This window comes from Physeter macrocephalus, chromosome 11 (genome assembly GCF_002837175.3).
Source record: "Physeter macrocephalus isolate SW-GA chromosome 11, ASM283717v5, whole genome shotgun sequence".
NCBI classification, from domain to species: Eukaryota; Metazoa; Chordata; class Mammalia; order Artiodactyla; family Physeteridae; genus Physeter; species Physeter macrocephalus.
The window spans coordinates 68,554,087-68,569,039 of record NC_041224.1 but is presented as its reverse complement, the minus strand read 5'-3'; the positions used below and the strand labels follow the sequence as shown (position 1 = coordinate 68,569,039).

At 37.1% G+C, this 14,953-nt stretch overlaps 1 protein-coding gene and 1 pseudogene across 12 annotated transcripts in view; both read right to left on the bottom strand.

Annotated features, from left to right (window-relative positions):
* Positions 1-14,953, bottom strand: part of NRG4 (neuregulin 4) — a 140,949-nt gene that overhangs the window by 105,553 nt on the left and 20,443 nt on the right. The window lies entirely within an intron of this gene.
* LOC102975768 (surfeit locus protein 1-like) overlaps positions 2,146-14,953 on the bottom strand; it is a 33,178-nt pseudogene continuing 20,370 nt past the window's right edge.

The following is a 14,953-nucleotide window of genomic DNA, read 5'->3' as shown; positions in this document are numbered from 1 at the left end:
GAATGGATAAAGAAGATGTGGCACATATATACAATGGAATATTACTCAGCCATAAAAAGAAACGAAATTGAGTTATTTGTAGTGAGGTGGCTGGACCTAGAGTCTGTCATACACAGTGAAGTAAGTCAGAAAGAAAAACAAATACCATATGCTAACAAAAATATATGGAATCTAAAAAAAAAAAAAAAGGTCTGAAGAACCTAAGGGCAGGACAGGAATAAAGACGCAGATGTAGAGAATGGACTTGAGGACACGGGGAGGGGGAAGGGTAAGCTTGGACGAAGTGAGAGAGTGGCATGGACATATATACACTACCAAATGTAAAATCGATAGCTAGTGGGAAGCAGCTGCATAGCACAGGGAGATCAGCTAGGTGCTTTGTGACCATCTAGAGGGGTGGGATAGGGAGGATGGGAGGGAGATGCAAGAGGGAGGAGATATGGGGATATATGTAAACATATAGCTGATTCACTTTGTTATAAAGCAGAAACGAACACACCATTGTAAAGCAATTATACTCCAATAAGGATGTTAAAGAAAAAAAGAAGACAATGGGATAACATTTGAAGTGTTAAAGGTAAAGAATTTTGAATCTAGACATTTATAACCAATAAAATATTCTTTAAGTTTAAAAAAAATTAAAACAAAACATGCTAAGTGAAAGAAGACGGTCACAAAAACCACATATTGTATGATTCCATTTATAAGAAATCTTTAGAAAAGGCAAATCAAAAGAGACAGGAATAGATTAATGATTGCTTGGGACTGGGGCTGGGAAAAGGAAATTATGCAAATGAGCATAAAGGATGTTTTTAGAATGATGGAAATATTCTACAATTGGATTGTTGAGGTGGTCGCAAATTTGATAGAGCTAAAATATAAAATAGGTGCACTTTATGGTATATAAATTATGCTTCAATGAAGCTGCTAAAAACAAAATAAAGGAAAACCAAAACAGATGTCATGAGTCAGATAATGATTTCTCTCAAGACATATTATATTTAAAATGTTACTGGGACATGTAGAAGGAAATGCCTGAAAATGCAGATTTTGCATGTACGATAAGAATGAGGTTAGAGATAAGAGATTTGGGACTCAAATTCCACAGGTGGTTGCTGAAGTCATTAGCTCAGAGTGTGCACATGTGTGAGACAGAGGCTATGGACTGATCCCTGGAAAATATCAACATTTAATGGCTGGAGAAGAAGCCCATTAAGAAATTATCAGAGAAATAAGAGAAGAACAAATAAGACCAATGGCAAGCTCTTCTTCCATAATTCAAAATGCTTATCCTCTCTATTTCTAGATTTAGCACTCTAGACAACATCTAACTGCCAGCGATGAAAGATGAGGCTTCAGCTCTCTTACACTACCCTCTACCTCTTTAATTTGAATGTTTGATAAGTTACACTATTATCTATTTCTTCTCTGTTATATCTGTAATTTTAAATAACATACTCATACTTCTGTCCTCATCAATGAACTTGAGTCAATTCACAGACTAACTTCTTAACATGTAAAATAACTGTACTGCTAACTTTGCTTCCACCTTTTCTCTCCCCACTTCCTCTTTCTGCCTTAGCAGCTATACCTTGACTCTTACATCATGAAGGTTTTTAACATTTACATTCTCGTCTGTGACCTTAATGAAGTGTTTTCATAACTTTGCCTCTAGATGTAAAACTTGAAAACCAATAAACTACAGTTTTGTCAATATAACTGTAAATAGTATTCACAGCAGATCCATGCAGTGTGAAAGAATAACATTTCCTTCTATTGTTTCAGTGTCACAATACCTGGGCCATTCATAAGATAATATTCCCAAAAGCAAGATAAAATAAATTCTCTTTTCTTAAACTCTAGGTTGATTAAAATCATGCTATATTTGAATTTGCATCTTATTTGTATCTTTTTTTTTTTTGCACAGCTTTAGAGTTTAGAGTTTCCTTCTTTTTGGGGGGCGGGTGAGACGACTGAAAAATATTGTGCTTTATCATAACATCTCAAATAATCAGCTGCGTTTTTTTGTAGGGTAGAGATTTATTTATACCAATAACACATGATCCAGCATAAAACCAAATCTCTTGAAATGTTTACTCCGTGACTTCCTAATTATTCAGGGACAGGGCTCATCAGCTAATCTCTTCACACACCAGGAGTCCAAGGTAGGAATTTCTTAAACCACAGGTATGACGTGGCTGCACAGAGTCTGTACCAGGTGAATGATGTACTGCAGGTGCTCATTCCTCAGAGTGACTCTCGTTTGCCCTCCAATAGGTCTTTTAAGAACTGTGCTCTGGAAGTCAGCATCAGTGAAAATGGGGTCTGCACCTGGGAGCCTGGACATGGTCTCCAGGTTGTGGTAATGCCAGTGGTTCCTGTCTGGATTATTCTCAGAGACAAAGGGCTTCCTGGTTTCTGTCAGCCTCACCATCACGACTAGGTCCACTTCTCCCTCAATCTGTCCTTTACACCATGTTTCAGGATTCACTTTCTTCTTGGGCACAAACCGCCTGTTTAGCAGGATGGTAATTCCCAGGTCAGCACAGTAAAAAGGTAGCACCACCAAACAAAGAGAGCCAGTAGGCCAGCCTCCTGGGCAGGGTTCACCATGGTCCAAAACATCATGACAGCAACTTGGAGTGGTCAAAGTGCCTCCTGACCTTCACTGGCCTGTACTCCAGATTTTTCAGTTCCATTGGGTCTGCTGGCAGTAAGATGGGCTTGGCCACCACTCTAGACTCTAGCTCTGTGATCAACTTTAGCTTCCACTTCTGACGTTGGACCTGCCATGTCCCTGGGCCAAAGATAGCAATAGGAACGAGAAGCAGAAACCACTCGAGAAAGGAGTCGTCTTCTGTTTCTGTGGCAGTTGCTTCGGCTTAAGAGCTGTCACACCTACTGGGTCTCTAGGCCAACACTTGGGAGGAACATGCAAACTGTGATGATTAGTTATGCTTTCCTTTAGGATCCTAGACACCTGGGTTTCAGTCTTGGGTTGGCTCGGCATTAGCCCAAGGAGGCATAGGAAGTTACTGCATGTCTACAATCAAGTGTATAATACAGGAGTGCGGGAGGAGCCAGCCCTGGGGCTTTCATGAGGACAGAGTGCTAACCAGAGCGGGCACGCAACCAGGGCCTGATTCAGAGGCTCAGGGGGCAGTTCCAGAGGATATTGCAATGCCCATACTCACCCACCCTCCTGGGCAAAGTGGAGGGCAGGGACAGGGCAGCTTTTCCTAGGTACATAGGGCATACCTGGATGAGTCCTCACCTGGGCACAGGACAACCCCAAGAATGTTCCTCCTGATGACACCGGCCTGGTGCCCACCCTGCACAGCAACAGCCCTAGCCTTGTGGCCTGCAGACCCAGCCCTCAGATATTCAGCTTCCTAATCATACTATTTATTACATGTAGTCTTCTTTCACTTTCTTAGACATCCTTTCCAAAGCTCTTTCTACCTCCTGCTCAAATCTAGAGCTATTACCGAATTCAGCATGTCAATAATAATCACTATCTTTTTAACTTTTATTTTTTTATTGAAGTATAGTTGATTTACAATGTTTCAGGTATACAGCAAAGTGACTCAGTTATACATATATGTATCTGTTCTTTTTCAGATTTTTTTCCATTAGAGGTTATTACAAGATACTGAATATAGTTCCCTGTGCTATATAGTAGGTCCTTGTTATTTATCTATTTTATATATAGTAGTCTGTATCTGTTAATCCCAAATTCCAAATTTATCCCTCCCCCTTTTCCCCTTTGGTAACAATAAGTTTGTCTTCTGTATTTGTGAGTCTATTTCTGTTTTGTAAATAAGTTCATCTGTATCATTTTTTAAGATTCTTCATATAAGTGATATCGTATTATATTCTCTAAAACCATAACAAAAATAAACTCAAAATGGAGCAAAGACCTAAATGTAAGACTGGACACTATAAAACTCCTACAGGAAAACATAGGCAGGACATTCTATGACATAAATCACAGCAATATTTTTTTGGATCTGCCTCCTAGAGTAATGAAAACAAAAATAAACACAAAAAAACAAAAAATAAAGCTTTTTAAACTAAAAAGCTTTTGCACATCAAAGGAAACCATAAACAAGACAAAAAGGCAACCCTCAGAATGGGAGAAATATTTGCAAATGAAGCAACTGACAAAGGACTAATCTCCAAAATATACAAATAGCTCATGCGCTCAATATCAAAAAAACAAACAACCCAATCCAAAAATAGGCAGAAGACCTAAATACACATTTCTCCAAAGGAGACATACAGATGGCCAACAAACACATGAAAATATGTTCAACGTCACTAATTATCAGAGAAATGCAAATCAAAACTACAACGAGGTATCACCTCACAGTGGTCAGAAAGGCCACCATCAAAAAATCTACAAACAATAAATGCTGGAGAGGGTGTGGAGAAAAGGGAACCCTCATGCACTGTTAGTGGGAATGTAAATTGATACAGCCACTATGGAGAACAGTATGGAGGTTCCTTAAAAAACTAAAAATAGAACTACCATATGACCCAGCAATCTCATTACTGGGCATATACTCAGAAAAAAACATAATTCAACAAGACACATGCACCCCAATGTCCACTGCAGCACTATTCACAATAGCCAGGAACAGAAGCAAATTAAATTCCAACAATAGAGGAATGGATAAAGAAGATGTGGTACATATATACAATGGAATATTACTCAGCCATAAAAGGGAACGAAATTGGGTCATTTGTAGAGACATGGATGGACCGAGAGACTGTCATACAGAGTGAAGTAAGTCAGAAAGAGAAAAACAAATATCGTATAGTAACACATATATGTGGAATCTGAAAAAATTGGTATAGATGATCTTATTTACGAAGCAGAAAGAAAGACACAGACGTAGAGAACAAACGTATGGATACCAAGGGGGAAAGCAGGGGTGGGGCGGGGCAGGTGGTGGTGGTGTGATGAATTGGTAGATTGGGATTGACATATATACACTACTGATACTATGTATAAAATAGATAACTAATGAGAACCTACTGTATAGCACAGGGAACTCTATTCAGTGCTCTGTGGTGACTAAATGAGAAGGAAATCCAAAAAAGAGGGGATATATGTACACGTACAGCTGATTCACTTTGCTGTACAGTATAAACTAAAAATATTATAAAACAACTATACTCCAATAAAAAAAAAAAGGAAGAGGGAAATCTTGCCATTAGCAACAACACGGATGAAACTGGAGGGCATTATGCTAAGTAAAATATGCCAGACAGAGAAAGACCAATACTGCATGGTATCACTTACATGTAGAGTCTAAAAATAAGTTTTTTTTAAATTAAAAACTCAAATTCATAGAAACAGAGAATAGAACGATGGTTGCCAGGAGCTGGGGGTAGGGGAAATGAGGAAAGGTGGTAAATGGGTATAAACTTTCAGTTGTAAGATAATAAAGTCTGAGGATCTAATGTATAACAAAGCAACTATAGTTGATAATACAGTATTGTATAACTTAAATTTGCTACGAGAGTAGAACTTAAGGGTTCTCATTTTAAGAAAATGTAAATATGAGGTGATGGATGTGTTAACTTGATTTTGAAAATCCTTTCACAACGCACACATATATCAAATCGTCACACTGTATAATTTAAGTATATTACAATTTTATTTGTCAATAATGCCTTGATAAAGCTGGAAAAGAAAACTCTGCTCTACAAAAGGCACTGTTGGGCTTCCCTGGTGGCGCAGTGGTTGAGAATCTGCCTGCTAATGCAGGGGACACGGGTTCGAGCCCTGGTCTGGGAGGATCCCACATGCCGCAGAGAAACTAGGCCCGTGATCCACAACTACTGAGTTTGCACATCTGGAGCCTGTGCTCCACAAGAGAGGCCGCGATAGTGAGAGGCCCGCGCACCGTGATGAGGAGCGGCCCCCGCTTGCCACAACTAGAGAAAGCCCTTGCACAGAAACGAAGACGCAACACAGCAAAACTAAATAAATTAATTAATAAAACTCCTACCCCCAACATCTTCTTTAAAAAAAAAAGGCACCGTCAAGAAAATGAGAACACAAGCCACAGACTGGGAAAAAGCATTTGCAAAAGACATACCTGATAGAGGATTGTTATCCAAAATATACACAGAACTCTTAAAATTCATATAAGAAAATGATCAAACCAATTAAAAAGTGGGCAAAAGGCATTAACAGACATCTCTCCAGAGAAAATATACAGATGGCAAATAAGCATAAGAAAAGATTCTCAACATCATACGTAATCAGGGAACTGAAAATTAAAACAACGAGATACAAGTACACATCTATTAGAAAGGCAAAAATCCAAAACAGTGACAACACCAAATGCTAGTGAGGAAGTGGAATGTCAGTAACTCTTTTTTTTTTTGCCACACTGCACGGCACGCGGAAGAACTTCCCGGACTAGGGATCGAACCTGTGCCCCATGCAATGGAAGCATGGAGTCTTAACCACTGGACCACCAGGGAAGTCCCAAGAACTCTTATTCATCGCTGGTGGGAAGGTAAAAGGGTGCATCCACTTGCATGACAATTTGGCAGTTTCTTACAAAACTAAACATAACTCTTACCATAAGATCCAGTAATCACATCCCTTGGTATTTACCCAAAGGAGATGAAAACATGTCCACACAAAAACCTGTACATTATTGTTTATAGTAGCTTTACAACTGTCAAAACTCTGAAGCAAGCAAGATGTCTTTCAGTAGAAAAACAGGTAATTAAACCGTGGTACATCCAGACAATGGAATATTATTCAGTGCTAAAAAGAAATGCAATATCAAGCCATGAAAAGACATAGAGGATCCCTAAGTGCATATTACTAAGTGAAAGAAGCCAACCTGAAAAGGCTACACAATGTATGATTCCAACTATATGACATTCTGGAAAAGGCAAAACTATGGAGACAGTATGAAGATCAGTACTTGCCAGCAGTTATAGGGGAGGAAGGGATGAATAGGCAGAGCACAGAGGATTTTTAGGGCAATGAAACTATTCTACAGGATATTATAATGGTAGATACATGTCATTATACATTTGTCAAAACTGAGAGAATGTACACCACCAAGAGTGGACCCTAATATAAACCATGGATTCTGGGTAATAGTGATGTGTCAATGTGATGTTTATAGCTGGGGAGGCTGTGCATGTATAGAAGCAGGAAACATATAAGAACTCCGTGTATTTTCTGCTCAATTTTGCTGTTAACCTAAAATTGTTCTAAAAATTTCACGCAACAAAAACCCAATGTGGCCAAAAAAAAAAAAAAAAAAAGAACACCTCAAAGATGAAACATCTAAAGAGACAGAATAGCACCCAAATACCCAGACTCTACGTTAAGAAGCACTGGCCTTGTAACTTAAAACAATGTACAATGCAAAAGCAGCATTCTGAATTCAATAGCATTACCAGGACTTCCCTGGTGGCGCAGTGGTTAAGAATCCGCCTGCCAATGCAGGGGCCACGGGTTCGAGCCCTGGTCCAGGAAAATCCCACATGCCACAGAGCAACTAAGCCTGTGCGCCACAACTACTGAGCCCATGTGCCTAGAGCCCGTGCTCCGCAACAAGAGAAGCCACTGCGATGAGAAGCCCCCGCACTGCAACGAAGAGTAGCCCCTGCTCGCCGCAACTAGAGAAAGCCCGCGTGCAGCAACAAAGACCTAATGCAGCCATAAATAAATAAATAAATAAATAAATAAATAAATAAATACTATTACCAATTAGATATAATTAACTGAAAACATTGCTAAAATTTGGATTAAGGCCAAATTAAAGCTTCCTCATAATTCAGTACTTGAACTGGATGAAATTTTGACTACTGAAAGATTTAACTCTTACTATTCGAACTGAAAATATTATTTTAATATTCAATGGCATAGATATAGTACAAGCAGAGTGTCAGAAAAAACGCAAATAACTGAACCAAATTCATCATTCCTCTTAAGAGCAGATCAAATAAAGCATCCTTGTTGATTATAGCTTAAAGGTGCTATGCTCCAAGGTTCAACACTGTACATTCTCTCCCTTGGAGATCTAGTCCATTCCCATGCCTTCAATTATTCCTCTATGGAAAAAACTCATTTTTTATTTACAGCCCTAATCATTTTTATAAGCTCCACTTTTGAATTCTTACACATAAATATCCCACTTCTATTTAAATTCAAAATACATAATTCAAACCAACAAATACTTACTGAGTCCCTACTCTGTAGCAGACAACAAAAGAATTGCAAAAGAGTTAAATCATTTCCTACTCTTAAGAAGCATATAGTCTAGTTGATGAGAAACATGAAAAGTTCAACAGCAAATGTATAGCCATACAAAGCAGTTTCTACATATTACACATACATGAATCATAAAAATAGTTAGTTGTTATAGTATTTTGCTATAACATTATTGAGAGGTTCCCAATCCTCCATCAGTTCACACTAATTAAAAGAAAATCTCCAAAAATCTTTGCAACTTTGGAGAAAGCAGATTTCTTAGAACATAAAAAGCATGAACCATAAAAGAAAAAAAATGGATAAATTAGACTTGAGCAAATAAAAACTTCTGCTCTTTGTTGTTGTTGCTGGTTTTTGGCCACACTGTGTGGCATGCGGGATCTTAGTTCTTTGACCAGGGATCAAACCCATGCCCCCTGCATTGGGAGCATGGAGTTTTAACCAGGGAAGTCCCAAAAGTTTTGCTCTTTGAAAGACACCATTAAGACAATGAAAAGGCAAGCCACAAAGTGGGAGAAGATATTTCCTATAAATGTATCTGACAAAGGATTTGCATTTTATATTTATATAGTTTATGTTTTTATATATGTTTATACATATATATATAAATGAACTCTTCCAACTCAATAATAAGACAGCTCAATTAAAAGATGGGCAAAAAAAAATGTGAAGTCATTTTACCAAAGACATATGAAAATAATAAGCACATACTCAACATCATTAATCACCAAAGGCAACATAAAAGCACAATAAAAATCTACATATCTATTAGAATGCCTAAAATTAAAAAGGCTGTCCATATCAGATGTCAGCAAGGATGTGGAACAACTGTAACTCTCATCATCACTAGTGGGAGTGTAAAGTGGTATAAAGACTTTGGGAAACAGTGTGACAATTTCTTAGAAATTTGAGCAGACATCCATTGTGGTGGAAAGCCTTTAAGGTGCATCCCAATGAACACCACTTCCTGATACTCACACTCTTGTATAACCTTCTCCCCTTCAGGGTGGGCTGGACTTAACTGACTTAATTCTACAGAATAGATACCGCAGAAGTAATGACATGCTGCTTTCAAGCCTAGATTATAAAGATTGTGGCTTTTGTCTTAGATGTCTCTTTTTCCCTCTTTTAGATTTCTTTACTCTGGGGGAATCCAGCTGCCATGTCAAGAGGCAGACCTGATAAAGAGGCTCACATGACAAGGAACTGAGGCCTGACAATAGCCACATTTGTGAGCTTGGAAGTGGATTTTCCCCCAGTCATCCTTGAGATGAGCACAAGTCCTGACTGACACCTTGACAGACCCTGAGCCAGAACTATCTGGCTAAGTCATTCCTGGATTCCTGACCTAAAGAAATTGTGAGATGATAAATTTTTGTTGTTTTTAGCCTCTGAGTATTTGTTTGCAGCAATAGATAACTAATAAACCAACCATATGACCCAGAAATTCCACTCTTACATATTTACCCAAGAGGAGTAAAAAGCACATCTGCAGAGTGATGTGTACATGAGTATTCACAGTAGCATTATTTGTAACAGCCCCAAACTGGAAAAACCCAAATGTCCGTCAACAGGTGAAGGGATAAACCAGCAAGCATCAGAATTATCTGGAAGGTCTGTTAAAGAATAGACTGCTAGGCCCTACCCTCAGAGTTTCTAATTCAGTAGATCTGGTGTGGGGTCTGAAAATTTGCATTTATAACAAGTTCCCAGATGATGGTATGGTGCTAGTTTGGCGCTTTGAGAACCATCATATTAGTCTACAATTTGAATGTCTATGGTATTCTGTGCTGTATAATATCTTTTAGGACTGAAACTAGAACATATCCACAGGGTACTACCAGGTTGAGGAAGGGAATAAAACTCTAAGGAATTCACTGGAAGAAAAATGGAGAATGAATCACCTAGAGAAAAGATAAAAAGGAGAAACTCAATAACTTTCTTAATTTACTACCCTGTATTTCTCTTTAGTCTCTATATGAATATGCTTTATTTCCTTAACTAGACTATAGGTTTCCTGAAACAGGAATAGTGTCTTATTTATCTTTATCCCTCTAGGCTAAATCTGGCCTACTGCCTTATTAACAGTAGATGTTTAACAAATATTTTGTTATGAATTTATTGCTGATAGTTGACTACTAGACTGACTTGTAATTTCTTATGTTTTACTAAAAAACAACAAGCTTTTTAATAATTATCAAGGGGATTTCTTAAAAGAGCATATCAATCTTCCCATATTTCATTTTAATTTATGTAAATAAGACAGAAAAATTATCAACACCTCAAACTTCATCTTCTTACACATAAGCTGAATAGAAGTGTGTGTTTCATAAACTCTAAAAAATAATTCTGTATGGAATGAACTGGAACTGCACAAAAGAATGTACTGGCCAGTGACACACCTTTAAATCTCATTCTTACAGGTTCTACAGGTTCTTCTGGTTCACCTCCCAAACACAAGAAAAGAACGTTAGCTGCCACTAATCATCTCAAAAAGATAAAAACCCATCAACCAGAAAACTTTCTGAAATTTTTCAATGCCTATGATGGTTATGCCTTTGCAATATCCAAAATAGATTACAGTCCTGATAACAAGAAATTAAACAGAGAAACTTCTGCTTTAAAGATAGTGGTCTATTAATTTCCAAAATACACAAAAAGCTCAATCAACTCAATATCAAAAAAACAACCCAATCAAAAAATGTGCAGAAGATCTAAACAGACATTTCTACAAAGACATACAGATGGCCAAAAGGCACATGAAAAGATGCTCAACATCGCCAATTATTAGAGAAATGCAAATCAAAACTACAATGAGACATCACCTAACACCAGTCAGAATGGCCATCATTAAAAAGTCTACAAATAATAAATGCTGGAGAGTGTGTGGAGAACAGGGGACCCTCCTACACTGCTGGTAAGAATGTAAATTGGTGCAGCCACTCTGGAAAACAGAATGGAGGTTCCTCAAAAACTAAAAACAGAGTTACCATATGTTCTAGCAATCCCACTGCTGGGCATATAACCAGAGAAAAGCATAATCTGAAAAGATACATGCACCCCAATGTTCATAGCAGCACTATTTATGAATTAAATAAATGTCCTATTTATGGAATAAGTAAATGTCCTAAATGTCCGATGACAGATGAATGGATAAAGAAGATGTGGTACATAAACACAATGGAATACCATTCAGCCATAAAAAAGAATGAAACAATGCCATTTGCAGCAATATGGATGGACCTAGAGATTATCACACTAAGTGAAGTAAGTCAGAGAAAGACATATCATGTGATATCACTTATATGTGGAATCTAAAAAACGATAAAAATGAACTTATTTACAAAACAGAAACAGACTCACAGACATAGAAAACAAACTTATGGTTACCAAGGGGAAAGGTGGGGGGGGTAAATTAAGAGTTTGGGATTAGCAGACACAAACTACTATATATAAAATACATAAACAATATTCACTATCTTGTAATAAACCATAATTGAAAAGAATTCAAAAATAAAGACAGTGGCCTAAAGTTGGCATTTCTCTTTTCTTCCTGGAAATAAGCATACTCCCTTATTACTACAACAGCAAATTTTGAAATCAGGTAGTGTAAGTCCTCTAGCTTTGTTCTTCTTTTTCTAAATTGTTTTGGCTATTCTAGGTCCTTTGCCTTTCTATGTAAATTCTAGAATTAGCTTGCCAATTGCTATTTTTAAAATGCTGTTGGGATACTGATAGGGAATGTGTCAAATCTACAGATCAAGAACTATACACTGAAAATAAACCCGTATATTATTTTGACAAAAGAACCAAGGTAATTCAGTGAGGAAAAGATAGTCTTTTCAACAAATGGTACTGGGATATTTTAATACCCATGTGCAGAAAACAGACTTATACCTTAACCTTAAAACATACAGAAAAATTAACTCAAAATACATCACAGACCTAAATGTAAGAGCTAAAACTATAAAACTTCTAGAAGAAAATCTTTGTGACTTTGGGTTAGACAAAGATTTCTTAGATATGACAGCAAGAGCACAATGCATAAAAGAAAAAATTGACAAACTAGACTATCAAAATTTAAAACTTTTTCAATTAAAAAAAATTAAGAAAATGAAAAGGCAAGCCACAGAATGGGAGAACATACTTACAAATCATATATCTGATTAGAGACTTGTATCCAGATGATATAAATAACTTTTACAAATGAAAAAAAAGGAAGACAACCCAATCACAAAATAGGCAACCACTTTTTCAACTTAGGGAAATTGGAATTAAAACCTCAATGAGAGGACTTCCCTGGTGGCGCAATGGTTAAGAATCTGCCTGCCAACGCAGGGAACACAGGTTCAATCCCTGGTCTGGGAAGATCCCACATGCCGCAGAGCAACTAAGCCCGTGTGCCACAACTACTGAGCCTGGGCTCTAGAGCCCACAAGCCACAACTGCTGAGCCCGCATGCCTAGAGCCCGAGCTCTGCAACAAGAGAAGCCACTGAATTGAGAAGCCTGCTCACCACAACGAACAGTAGCCCCTGCTCGCCGCAACAAGAGAAAGCCCACACGCAGCAACAAAGACCCAATGCAGCCAAAAATAAATAAATAAAAAATAAATTAAATTAAAAAAAAAACCTCAATGAGATACTACTACATACCTACTAGAATGGCTTGGCTATAATAAAAAATACTGACAATACAGTTTTGGCAAGGATGTAGAGAAACTGGAAGCCTCATACAAAACTGGTGGAAATGTAAAATGGTACAGCCACTTTGGAAAAGTGTGGCAGTTTCTTAAAAATTTAAACATGTGTTTATCATACAACCCAGCAATCCTCCTCCTAAGAATCTACCTAAAAGAAATGAAAACATATGTCCACTAGAAGATTTGTAAACAAATGTTCATAGCAGATTTATTTTTTTAAATTTAATTTTAATTTAATTTTAAAATTAATTTTAAAATTTAATTTAATTTATTTTTTTAATTTTAATTAATTTTTTAATTTATATTTTTTAATCCACTTTTTGGATAAACCAAACATGAAAAAAGTTCCACTAAAAAACTGCATTAAAGTATGAATGGAAAGTACTGAAGAATGAATGCAAGAAAGGAAAATGATTCTAGCTAACGATATAGATGTAAGAAGGAATTCAGGGCAAAGAAAGCTGTGAATATGGTGGTAAATCTAAATAAACACTATATAAAAAGTGGAAGTGTCCTTTGGGTTTAATTAATAGGCATGTAGCATTAAATACCTGAAAACAAAAGCATGAAAGTTAGGGAGGAGTAAGTTAAATGTGTCCTAATGTCCTTTTATTTTCTAGGATGACAGCAAAAGTATTGAATAACATTAGACTTTGCTAAGTTAAGAATGTATGTTGTACTTACTAAGGTAACTACCAGCAGAATAGAAACTGTTTAAGTTCAAACTAGCAGAGGGGAAAACTGAAAAAAAAAAAAAATCCCAAAGAAGGCAAAGGAGAGAAAATAAATATGAAACAGATGAGACAGAGTAAACAGGAAGAAGACTTCTCCCCTCTCCTCTTAGGAACTCAGCCAATGAAAAAGTCATGGACTCTTTGTTTACTATAGCCTTTCCAACTTGTTTCTCTCCTCTATAAAAGTGTTCTCCTTCCTTTTCTGTGTGGGGACTTGTACGTAGCTCACTATGGTTGCAGACCCCAAATTGAAATTCTCTGCTGATCCCAAATAAACTCACTTTTCTTGTTGCTGGAAAAGTAACTGGCAGATTATTTCATTTAGGTAAAAAGTTAGAACAATGATATACGTTTGAACTACATAATAAACAAACTTGATTGAAGATATATAAAACAATGCTCCTAACAACTGCTAAATATACTTTTTTTACGCATACACAGGACATTTATAAAAAACATATCATTATTGAAAAGCAAGTCTCAGAAACATTTAAATGATTAAAATCATACAGAGTAGGGGCTTCCCTGGTGGCGCAGTGGTTGCGCGTCCGCCTGCCGATGCAGGGGAACCGGGTTCGCGCCCCGCTCTGGGAGGATCCCACATGCCGCGGAGCGGCTGGGCCCGTGAGCCATGGCCACTGGGCCTTCGCGTCCGGAGCCTGTGCTCCGCAACGGGAGAGGCCACGGCAGAGGGAGGCCCGCATACCACAAAAAAAAAAAAAAAAAACCATACAGAGTAAGTTCTCTGACCATAGTGAGAATAAACTAGAAATTTTAAATGGGTCAATGAAGAAATTTAAAACATATTTTAACTCAACTTTGCAAATATTATACGTTAAAACATGTGGATCAAACTGAAGCCACATTTAGAGGAAAATTTACAACCTTAAATGCATATGTTAAGGGGAAAAATTGCTTACAAATGATAAGCTAAACATCCAACTAAAAATAAGAAGAAAAACAAAATCAAAGTAAGTTTAAAGAAGGAAATAAAAAGCAAAAACAATAAAATGGAAAGCAAACATACAATTGAGAGAATTAACAAGGCCAAAAGTTGATTCTCTGAAAAGACTAGAAAAATTGACTAACATTTATTGAGATCTATCAAGAAAAAATTTAAAAATTACAGGTCAATATCTCTGATGAAATAGATGTAAAAATCCCTGACAAAACACTAGCAAAACAATTCAACAGCACATTAAAAGTCACCATACACCATGATCAAGTGTGATTTATTCCTATGCAAGTGGTTCAACATATG